Below are 12,321 nucleotides of genomic sequence, written 5' to 3' on the forward strand. Positions count from 1 at the left end.
TTTCTAGGAATTTTATGGTGTCATGTCTTATGTTTAAGTCGTCAAGCCATTTTTAAAAATTTTATTGTAGTTGACTTACAATGTTCCATCAATTTCCACTGTACAGCAAAGTGACCCAGTCATATATATATGTGTGTGTGTGTGTGTGTGTGTGTGTATACTCTTTTTCTCTTATTATCTTCCACCATGTCCTATCACAAGTGATTCGATATAGTTCTTTGTGCTATACAGCAGGATCTCATTGCTTAGGGGTACATGTATCTTTTGAATGAAAGTTTTGTCCAGATGGATGTCCAATAGTAGGATTGCTGGATCATTTGGTAATTCTGTATTTAGTTTTCTGAAGTACCGCCATGCTGTTTTCCATAGTGCTTGTACCAACTTACATTCCCACCAGTGAAGGAGGGTTCCCTTTTCTCCACGCTCTCTCCAGCATTTTTTATTTGTAATCTTATTCATAATAGCCATTCTGACCAGTGTGAGGTGGTACCTCATTGTAGTTTTGATTTGCATCAAATCGAATAATAATTTCTCTAATTTTTAGTGATGTTGAACATTTTTTTTTTCATGTGCCTGGTCACCATTGTATGTCTTCTTTGGAGAAATGTCTGTTTAGGTCTTCTGCTAATTTTCAACTGGGTTTTTTTCTCTGTTTGCTGTTGAGCTGTATGAGTAGTTGGTGTATTTTGAGATTAAGCCCTCGTCAGTTGCATTATTTGCAGCTATTTTCTGCCATTCCATAAGGTTGTCTCTTTTGTTTATTTGTTTGTTTTGCTGTGCAAAATCTTCTAAGTTTGATTAGGTCCCATAGGTTTATTTTTGTTTTTATTGCTATTGCTTTGGGAGACTGACCTAAGAAAACATTTGTATGGTTGATGTCAGAGGGTGTTTTGCCTATGTTCTCCTCCGGAAATTTTATTGTGTTGTGTCTTATGTTTAAGTCTTTAATACATTTGTAATTTATTTTTGTGCATGGTGTGAGGGTGTGTTCTACTTTCATTGATTTACAAGCAGCTGTCCAGTTTTCCCAACACCACTTCCTGAAGAGATGGTCTTTTTCCCATTTTATATTCTTGCCTCTTTCATCAAAGACTAATTGGTCTGGATTTATTTCTGGGCTCTCTATTCTATTCCACTGATCCTATTTCTGTTTTCGTACCAGTTCCACACGTCTTGATTACTATAGCTTTGTAATATTTTCTGAAGTTCAGGAGAGTTATGCCTCCTGCTTGTTTTTTTCCCCTCAGAATTGCTTTGGCAATTCTGGGTCTTTTATGGTTCCATATGAATATTTGTTCTAGTTCTGTGAAAAATGTCATGGGCAATTTGATAGGGATTGCATTAAATCTGTACATTGCTTTGGGTAGTATGGCTTTTTGCCATTTCTTGGGCTGCTCCTACAGCATATGGAGGTTCCCAGGCTAGGGGTCGAATCGGAGCTGTAGCTGCCGGCCCACGCCAGAGCCACAGCAATGCGGGATCTGAGCCGCATCTGCAACCTACACCACAGCTCATGGCAACGCCAGATCCTTAACCCACTGAGCAAGGCCAGGAATCGAACCCACAACCTCATGATTCCTAGTCGGATTCATTAACCACTGAGCCACAATGAGAACTCCAAGTATGGCCATTTTAACAATATTAATTCTTCCAATCCAAGAACATGGGATATCTTTCCTTTTCTTTGAATCCTCTTTAAATTCCTTTATTAATATTTTATTGTTTTCAGCATAAAAGTCTTTCACCTCCTTGGTCAGGTTTATTCCTAGGCAATTTTTTTTTTGGTGTAATTTTAAAAGACAATTTTTCGTATTTATTTTATGATATTTCATTCTTAGTATACAAAAATGCAACTGATTTCTGAATGTTAATCCTATATCCTGCTACTTTGAATTGGTCAATCAGATGAAGTAGTTTTGTGTGGAGTCCTTAGGGTTTTCTATATATAATATCATGTCATTTGCATATAGATAAAGTTTTACTTCTTCTGTTCCAATTTGGATAACTTTTATTTCTTTTTCTCCTTTGATTCTGTGGCTGGGACTTCCTATACTATGTTGTCTTGTCCCAGATTTTAGTGGGAAAGCTTTCAGCCTTTCTCCATTGAATATTGGCTGTGGATTTGCTATAAATGACTCTTATTAAATTGAGATATATTCCCTCTATATCCACTTTGGTAAGAGTTTTTATCATGAATGGACCTTTTCTATCATGAAGAGAATAAAGTGAGGAAGAACTTAGAAAAAGTAAAATAAAATATTTTATTTTTCTTATCCTTGATTAATCTAACAGATTACCATTTATTCAAAATAATAATAGCAACAGTGTATTCAGTGACCATAGCTTGTAGATAAATGGAATGAGGGATGGGAGGGAGGAATTGGAAATACTGTGTTATAAGGAATTTGTATTACTTGTGAAGTGATGTAGTGTTGTTTGAAAGTAGTCATAAATGTATATTGCTAACTCTAGGGTAACACACAAAAAATTAGAGCATAATTTATGTAATTAAGAAAAAGAGAAAATAAAGTCAAATAAAATGGTCAATTAAAATCACAGAAGCCAGGAAAAAAAGAGTGGCAAACGAAAAAAGAAACCAAAAACAAAGGCAATTAATAGAAAATTGTTTTTTTAAAAAAGTAGCTATTAATCCTGACATTTCAATAATTACTTTTAGGAGTTCCCTGGTGCCCTAGAGGTTAAGGATCTAGCATTATCGCTGCTGTGACACAGGTTCAGTCCCTGCCTGGGAACTTCTACATGCCATAAGCATGGCAAAAAAAAAAAAAAATTAATTAAAAAGGAAGGAGAAAGAGTTTTAGAATCTGATAAGGATTTGAATCCTGCTACTTATAATTTTCTTGGCAGAAAATAAAGATAATAATATTTGCCTCCTAGAATTGTTTGGAGTTTGAGTGAGCTAGCACAGGAAAAGCTCCAGAGAGAGCCTGACACAGTAGGCATTCAGCATTTCTAAACTCCTTGAGCTTTTCTCTCCTTTGTGGATATTAATGCTTACGAGTTACTAAATGTTGCAGGACAGAATGGGGCAAGAAATTGCCAGGAGTGGGGCAGAATGAAAAGTACAGTTGAAGATGCAGGAAATGATTTAACAAGGAGATAAACCTTTAGCCTTGTAAAGAAGCCAAACTCCTATTTCCTCTTAAACTTCAAGTACAACATCGAGGTTTACAAGAAGCATCCATCCTCTGTTCTTTGGATAGTAGCAGCTCTAATTCCACGTTCAGGACCTGATCTTCATTTCACTGACCCCCTTAGCAGGCTCCAATTTCGCAAGCTCTATAAAGTATTTCATTTTCATGAATATTCTCAAAAGCAAAGTCCATGTTACTTCGCTTCTCCAAACTTAATTGAAAAGCATTGCCTCCCATAATGCTTCCTTGCGGCTCTGTCCCCAGATATTTCTGAAACTATAAGATCTCAGAATTGCCCAGAGCCACTGGTTTTCGTATTTTGCCTGCTCTGATGTTCTGCTGCCTAGGCTTGGTTTGTGGCTTGTCCTAGACTCTGATTTTGCCTCTCAGATTAGTGTAAGGGTTTGAGATTGGAGATACAGACTAGAAGACTAATGCTTACGAATTGTATTAAACCAATAAATCACGTAACATAAGTGATTTAAAAATATGAAGGCTGGCGCTCCCTTCCTGGCTCAGTGGTTAACGAACCTGACTAGGATCCATGAGAATGTGGGTTTGATCCCTGGCTTTGCTCGGTGGGTTAAGGATCCCATGTTGCCTTGAACTGTGGTGTAGTTTGCAGATGTGTCTCAGATTCTGAGTTGCTGTGGCTGTGGCATAGAACAGGAGCTATAGCTCCAATTCGACCCTTAGCCTGGGAACTTCCATATGTTACAAATGTGGCCCAAAAAAGCGAAAATAAAATAAAAATAAAAATATAAAGGTAATCCTACCAAAAATATATAATCAGCTAAAATTGGATGGTAGCAGTAAGAAAAGGCCATGGGCATATACTGGTTTCATCTTTATTCACAGCTGGGAGTCAAAAAGTGTTATGCAGAGTCAAATATATTACATAAGGTAATAATTAAAAGGTAATCATTAGAACAAAAACATGAACTCTAAATTATCAGATAATACACATGCATATAAAACATTATAGACAATATAATGACAGATCATAAAAAGAGAAAATCAATAGAAAATATAATGTCAGATGAAAACTAAACATATATGTCATATAAAGGTAAGTTTATTAACTCCTCAGCGAAATAAATTGAATTATAAAACAATTTTTTTTCTTTTTAGGGCTGCACCTGAAGCATATTTAAGTTCCTGGGCTAGGGCTCGAATCCAAGCTGCAGCTGCTGGTCTACACCACAGGTGCAGCAGCACCAGACCTGAACCACATCTGTGAACTACACTGTAGCTGTGGCAATGCCAAGGCCTTAATCCACTGAGCAAGGCCAGAGATCCTCACAGATACTAAGTCAGGTCCTTAATCCACTGAGCCACAAGGGGAACTCACTATAAAACAAAATTTAATTATATTTTCAAATTCAGGAGACACATCTAAGATAAAATAACTCATAAAAATTTAAAATTGAAGGGTAAACAAAGTCCTATCAGGCAAATATGAAGAAAATGATAAAGAATACAATCTACTTTGATGATCTTATCACTTAAACACCTAATCAATCAAACAATCTTGTATCAAAATAATTAAAGCAAAAATTACAGGAAACATAAGAGGAAATAGAGACACTTAGGTTATAGCAGATTTTAATTCCAATATCTCAGTTCATGACATAAATGAATAAGAAATAAGTTTGTTAATGAAATATACAATTAATATAAGAGGTAGTTAAATTATTTTGCATGTAAATTAATTATACTTCAATAAAAAAGTTGTTTTACATAGAATTAAGTTCCATGACTTCACATTCTTTTTATATACCCATAAAACATTGGAGTTAATTGGACATTTTTTAGGACAGAAAACCTTCATCTATTTAAGAAAATTAAGTGTTAGAAATAAATAAGTGTAAATGCTGTAATGAATTGGTAGGCAAAAGCAAATGAATTCATTGGCTATTGGAAACAAAATCAATATGATGAAATAGTCTTTCTATATAAAAGCAATAATCAATTAAAAAATGCAATAGAAGAAAATATTCTATTGGTAATGGCAAGAAAGAGATAAAATACCTAAAAAAAATACGAGGAGTACTTAAGTTCTATATTTTTATTTATTTATTTATGTATTTGCTTTTTAGGGCCACACCAGGCATATGGAGGTTCCCAGGCTAGGGGCTGAATCAGAGCTAGAGCTGCCAGCCTATGCTACAGCCACAGCAACACCAGATCCGAGCCACGTCTGTAACCTACAACACAGCTTATGGCAATGCTGGATCTTTAACCCACTGAGCAAAGCCAGGGATCAAACCTGCAATCTCATGGTTCCTAGTCAGATTTGTTTTCACTGTGCCACAACAGGAACTCCAAAGTTCTATATTTTTAAAAATCAAATGCTATCAGGCACATAAAAAGTTTTGGAGAAGGAGATAGAGCATTATATTTTGAATGGATAAGGAATGGGGTCCCACTGTACAGCACAGGAAACTATATCTGTTCTCTCAGGATAGAGCATGATGCAAGATAGTATGAGAAAAAGATATATACATATATATGTATATATATATATATATATATATGAGAAAAATTCATATGTATATGACTGGGTCACTGTGACATACAGAAGAAATTGACATAACACTGTAAATCAACTATACCCTAATAAAAAATAAATAAAAAAAATAAGAAGTTAGAGCATTATGAAGATGTCAATTTGCTTTAATGAAATGTGTTTATTTGATAGGATCTCAATAAAAATATCATCTGAGTTTTACTGTAATATAAAGTGACAGGTCAAAAAATCTAATAAATTTCATTCCATAAAGATAGAAGAATTTCCTTTTTTTTTTTTTTGGTCTTTTTAGGGCTGCACCCAAGGCATGTGGAAGTTCCCAGGCCAAGGGTTGAATCAGAGCTGTAACCACTGGCCTGTGCCATGGCCACAGCAATGCCAGATCTGAGCTGTGTCTGTGACCTACAGACCTACACCACAGCTCACAGCAATGCCGGATTTTTAACCCACTGAGCATGGTTACTTGTGTTCTGCTGAGCAATGAAGGGAGCTCCAAAGACGGAAGAACCTCTGCCTGGCAAAACACACACACACACACACACACACACACACACACACACACACACAGTCAACATCCGAATTACAAAGAAGGCAAATATTGCCAATATGCAGTGCACATAAAGGTCTAACTTCTTTATGGTTTAAAGACCACCTATAAACTAATTGTTAAGAATCAATATTATAATGTAAGCTAGAGATCACATCAAAAGAAATACAAATGACTTTTATATAAAATGCTTAATCTCCTACTTCATAAGATAAATGGAAAGAGAGATATTTCCCGCAAACACAGATATACTTGCCTATATGTAAATGACATGTATCTAAGTAGAATCAATACAGCATCGCTGGTATGAGCAGAAGATTGAAAGGAACTAAATGCTTAGGAATTGGTACAAGTAAAAAAATATATTGGCAGAGTTCCCATCGTGGCTCAGTGGAAATGAATCTGACTAGCATCCATGAGGATGCAGGTTTGATCCCTGGCCTTGCTCAGTGGGTTAAGGATCTGGCATTGCTGTGAGTTGTTGTGTAGGATGAAGACGTGGCTCAGATCTGGTGAGGTATATACATATGTATGTGACTGGGTCACTCTCCTGTACCGCAGAAATTGACAGAACACTGTAAATCACCTATAATAGAAAAAATAAAGTCTTAAAAAAAAACAACACCAGAGAAAAATAATTATGTATTACATGTGCTTCTGAGATAGCTCTAGTTTTTCTCTAAGGAGAGGAATGACGAGGCTGGAGCATAGGCTTATGAGAAAAACTTGGCTTTATACCCTTTTCCATAACTTTGAATTTTGTGCTGTATCTATACTTACTGATGAAAAAAATATCAAATCAAATCAAGGTTTTAGAAAGTGTTTTTGCATCGGAAATAAAAATCTGAAATTATACTTGCTAAGCCAGAATGACTCATGTTTGCAGGACCCAGTCCCTGAAAAGGGCAAACTGCTGACTTGGTAGGGACTGTATTTGACCCAGTCATTAGAAATACAATTGGGCAGCTCCCTCCACCATCCAGATTCATCAGGACCCCAAACCTGTTGAAGCTTTCTGTTGCTTTATAAACCACAGTAGAGCTCTGTGGAAAAGTACCATAGAGGCAGGAATGAAAGTAGATGGGCCCTTAGGAAACCAGTGAAGATTTCCAAGGGAGAGGTGATAAGCCAGGTCAGGTGACTGCATTACAGCAGTGGGGGGTAGGGGTGGGGGGTGAAGTGGTGGGGGGGAGTGTCAATGCTGGGAATTTCCTAAAGGATTGGATGTGGAGGGTGAGAGAAAGCGGGGTGTCCAGGATATCTCGAAGGTGCCATTGTTGCTGTTGTTAAATCAACTTCAGGAGTTCCTGTTGTGGTGCAGTGGAAACTAATCCGACTAGGAACCACGAGGTTGCAGGTTCGATCCCTGGCCTCACTTGGTGGGTTAAGGGTCTGGCGTTGGGGCGAGCTATGGTGTAGGTCACAGACACAGCTCAGATCTGGCATTACTGTGGCTATAGCATAGGCCAGCGGCTATAGCTCCAATTAGCTTGGGAACTTCCATATGCCTTGGGTGTGGCCCTAAAAAGACAAAAAAAAAAAAAAAAGAAAAGAAAAAAAAAAAGAAAACTAGAACTCTGACCTACATACAACCTGTAGCAACCTGCCCAGGAAGCCAAATAGTAACCTCTACAGCAATCAGCCCCAAATGGCTAGGACTTGACTGATAGGTGATATCTTCCAATCTAGGACCCATAAGAGAAAGCCAAATATGCACTCCTATCCAATCACATAGCATGCTGGGCTCCTAGTCAGCTCACCCACAGTGTCCTCAAGCCAACCGCCGCTAATCAGAGCATACCTGAAGCCTTGCCTTCTTTCCATTAACAGGCTTTTCTGCTCCGGTGCCTGTCTTTGGGTCTCTGCCAAAGAGAAGTGGTGGTGGCTGACTCCCTAGCAAGCTCTGAATAAGTAGCTTTTACTTGTTCTCCTTTGGGTGGCCTTTGTTTATTCTCATATCCCATTACATTTAGTTGACATTGTCTCAGATGCCTCTTGACTGATAGTTTTTCAGACGTTCCTTACTTTCAATGTCCTTGGCAGTTTTGAGGAATGCTTGTCAGATAAGTTGTAGAAGAAATCCCTCTTCTCGGATCCACATAATGGGTCTTGGGGAGGAAGACTACAGAGGAAAGTGCCATTTTCATCACATCACAGGGAGGGTAGATTCTATCAATATGACTGACCACTGTTGACAGTGACTTGGATCCAAGGTGGTTTTTCACCAGAGCAAAGGGAAAGGCAGAGCTGCCATTCACTGAGCAGCGGGGAGTGCAAGCGGAGTAGGGTTTTGGGGGAAGCAAGAGTTTTATTTAGCCTACTGACTAGACACGAAAGTAAAGCTACTGGGTAGTTTAGAGTTTAGGAGAGAGGTTACAGTTGGGCATATAAATGGGGGAATTGAATAGATATTTTGTTTAAAGCCAAGGACTAGATCACTAGAAACTTAGGAAAAGAGGTAACGGGAATAAGTATTGGCTCATTTCAGCAGGAAGTTTTACTGCAGATGAGACTAGTTTTGATTTTTACTTTCCCTGTTAAAACTTTTCTATATTATTACTGACTTTAAGGAAAATCTTCTAATAGCGCATCATTAAATATGGTATTTGCTGTGCTCTTTTGCAGATGCTCTTTATCAAGTTAAAGATCCATTCTAATTCTAGTTAACAGAGTTTCCACGAATAAGAGTTGAATTTATCAAATGCTTTTGCCTGTATCTACTGGTATTATCAGACTCATTTTCTTTTTAAAAGTATTAAATCATCAGTACATTCTTTGAGATGGAACCCCTCTTACATTTCTGGGAAAAAATTGCTTAATCGCAATATATATTATCACCACCGTCATCACCATAGCCTCCCTAACTCCACTTTCCAACATTTCATCTATGTGGAGAAGTACGATTTCTTTGTTTCTGTCCTTGTCGTGTTAGTAAGCCAACCGTGATTAACATCCGCCATGGAAATCACTTAGATATCCTTCTCTTGTCAGGGGAGGAAATTACAGCTCCGAGATGGTAACTCCAGCGTTGCCCTGTTAATTAGTGGCAGTATTAGGCTCCTAGTTGTTCTTTCCTCTGCCCCTGATGACCTGCTCAGCAGCAGTTGTAAGAAACGGCAAGTGGAAAACCCCAAATGGCTGTTTCCACGCAGCTGGGTTGGCATGTGATTTTCGGACTAGACTCATCCATCTCTTAGGCTATTTTCCCCAAGTTGTCACTGCTAAGCCTTAGAAAAAATGCTCCATTGCCAAAAGGATGAGCACAAGTTCTGAACGTTAAACACTGCTTGACGAGGAAGATGCTTGTAAGAACAAGTGCGTTATATTTCCTTTTCTAAACTACGATGTAAAACTTAGAGGGGAAAGGTGGAGTGTTCTTTCTAAAAATTCAAAGGTCAAGAAAAAATTAGAATCCTTTGGAATATGTTATTGCATATGACCGGCATAGATCTTTTTTCTTTCTTTCTTTCTTTGGCCAGAGAACGAGTTTTAGTTGCATGGTTTCTTGTTCAAAGTAAAATTTCAAGTTTTCCAAAGGAAGCATGTTGGCTCTGTCTTCCACACGATTTTTTTTTTTTTTACTAGAATCATATTTAGGTGAGAAAAGATGATTATAAGTATTTTTTTGTCATGTGGGTACTACACATGAATCTTCATAAAAAATTCAAATCAATTCAAAAAAAGTTCATAGAGTACTTAGACTGTGTAAAAATATTTGAATATATTCAGATTCTAAAGACAAAGTTATTGCCATTAAGGAGCTTATAAATTAACAGTGAATACAGACATAACCCTCAAAATGCAATGCACAAAGTTTTATGATGAAGAAAATATTGAGCTGGTCTCTGGAAAATTAGGGGTTTCTATTAGTGGAAGATGGAAAGGGAAAAGACGTTTCAGGCAGAGGGATTGATAGGATCAAAGGCACATGGTTTTAGGAAGGACAGATCCTTGAAGCTGATGCCTGGGAGATAGGGGGGAAGATGCAGGAAGAGGAGAAAAGACTAGAAATAAGGATAAGTTGAGTTTTTAAGATTTTTATCATGCAGGCAATGAGGAGTCCTAGAGTAGAGTGGTTTTATGTTTTACTATTTTGGGTTTTTTTTGTTTGTTTGTTTGTTTGTTTGTTTGGCTGTTTCCATAGCATGTAGACCTTCCTGGGCCAGGTAGTGAACCTGCACCACAGCAGTGACATTGCTGGATCCTGAACCTGCTTCACCACAGGAGAACTCCTAGAGTGTTTTTATAAATCTAAACGCGTTTTAGAAAGAGAAGTTCTTTTTCGAAGCAAACTGCAATGGACTCTGATAACGCTGAGTACGTGTGTGCAGGAAACGGGCACGTATTGACATTTCCACGCTACAACTCACATGTGCAAAGGGAGTAACTTCTTCATATCTCTGTAACCAGGATGACAGTAAGATTGTCCAATCTGGAACACTTCTGAGAATAAAATGTGGGTGCTTTTAATAATTATGCAGGGCGGAATTCCCGCTGTGGCACACTGAGTTAAGGATCCAGCATCTCTGGAGTTCCCGTCGTGGCTCAGTGGGTAACAAACCTGACTAGTATCCAGGAGGATGCAGGTTCGATCCCTGGCCTTGCTCAGTGGGTGAGTGGGCCTTGCAGTGACCTGTGGTGTAAGTTGCAGATGCGGCTCAGATCCAGTTTTGCTGTGGCTGTGGTGTGGGCCAGCAGCTTCAGCTCTGATTCGACCCTTAGCCTGGGAACTTCCATGTGCTGCATGGCTGCAGCTCTAGAAAGACAACAGACCAAAAAAAAAAAAAAAAAATCCAACATCTCTGCAGCTGTAGCATAGATTGAAGCTGTGGCTCAGATTCAATCCCTGGCCCAGGGATTTCCATATACCACAGGTGTGGCCGTAAAAATAATAATAATAATTATGCCAGGAACACAGCTATAAATTGGGAGTGTCCGGGGGAAATTAAGAGGTTGAGTCACTCTGTTTATAACTAGACTAAATTTTCTTTAGTTGAAAACAAACAAATAAGCACGTAAAACCTTTCTTTGGAAATGACAACTCAGTCTCCTCTAAATAAAAATCTTTTAGCTTTAAAACGGTCACTGTCAGGTGAATATTAAGAAAACTTGAAGGTCGGAGAATAAAAACTAACACTTTCTACAGAATACTGTGAGTAGGCATTGTTCAAAGCACTTCACACACATTAAGTCCTTTATCCGTAAGAAAAACACAACTCTGGGGTAAGTATTCATATAAATTCTCATTTTATAGGTGAACACAGTAAGACACAGTGAGTTTAAGCGACATGTCCATGGCCAGCTGTTGACCTAGCAGGTGCCAGAGCGAGAATTCAAATCCAGGGCGTGTGGAACCTCTATCTATGTCCTCATCTACACTACATTGCCTCTCCGACTCTCCGTCATGACTTGCTTGCCTCCTAAATTTGAATTCTACATAAAACAATGGATAATTGGTACAGGTATGTCCCATGAGTGTTGGGGACAAGCTCCTCCCCTGTCCTAGTTGCCAGAGGAACTTACATATCCTCTGTGCATAGGTTGGGTGCGGGCACCAGCGCCTGACCTCTGTGTCTTGGCCAGTATCCTTGACCGTGTCATTCACATTCGTATAAGTCAGGGGCTGTCCTCTCAGCAGAGTCCACTGTCTCAAAGCAGATTCAGCGCTGCCTATAGTCCTGGTTATTCTGCGGTTGCTCAGTCTCAGCCTCATCTCCTCTCCACCTGGAAATATACGTCAGTATTCATATGAAGGCCACAAGCTTTATGGACTGTTTTAAGAAGATTTAAGAATAGAATCTTTTAGCTCTGAAGTGGGCTAGGAAAAAAGCCTCAACTCAAGTGGGAAATAGGGTTGTTCACTTGTGGTTTTTGAGAGAGAAAAGCAAAATGCCACTCTAGCACTGTATCTCTCCTTGTAGCTCAGAAAGGCACTCTATTATGCATTAGGAATTTCCTATAAGGAGAAATTTGATGCGTTCCACAAGCCACGACTAAAAAAAACTAAGTAGTTTTTGTTCTGTCATTAAGCTATAAATTTCCCTTGACTCCTTTCATTTCCCTCCACCTAAGAACGTATCTTCTTACCC

This window comes from Phacochoerus africanus, chromosome 4, assembly GCF_016906955.1.
Source record: "Phacochoerus africanus isolate WHEZ1 chromosome 4, ROS_Pafr_v1, whole genome shotgun sequence".
Lineage (NCBI taxonomy): Eukaryota > Metazoa > Chordata > Mammalia > Artiodactyla > Suidae > Phacochoerus > Phacochoerus africanus.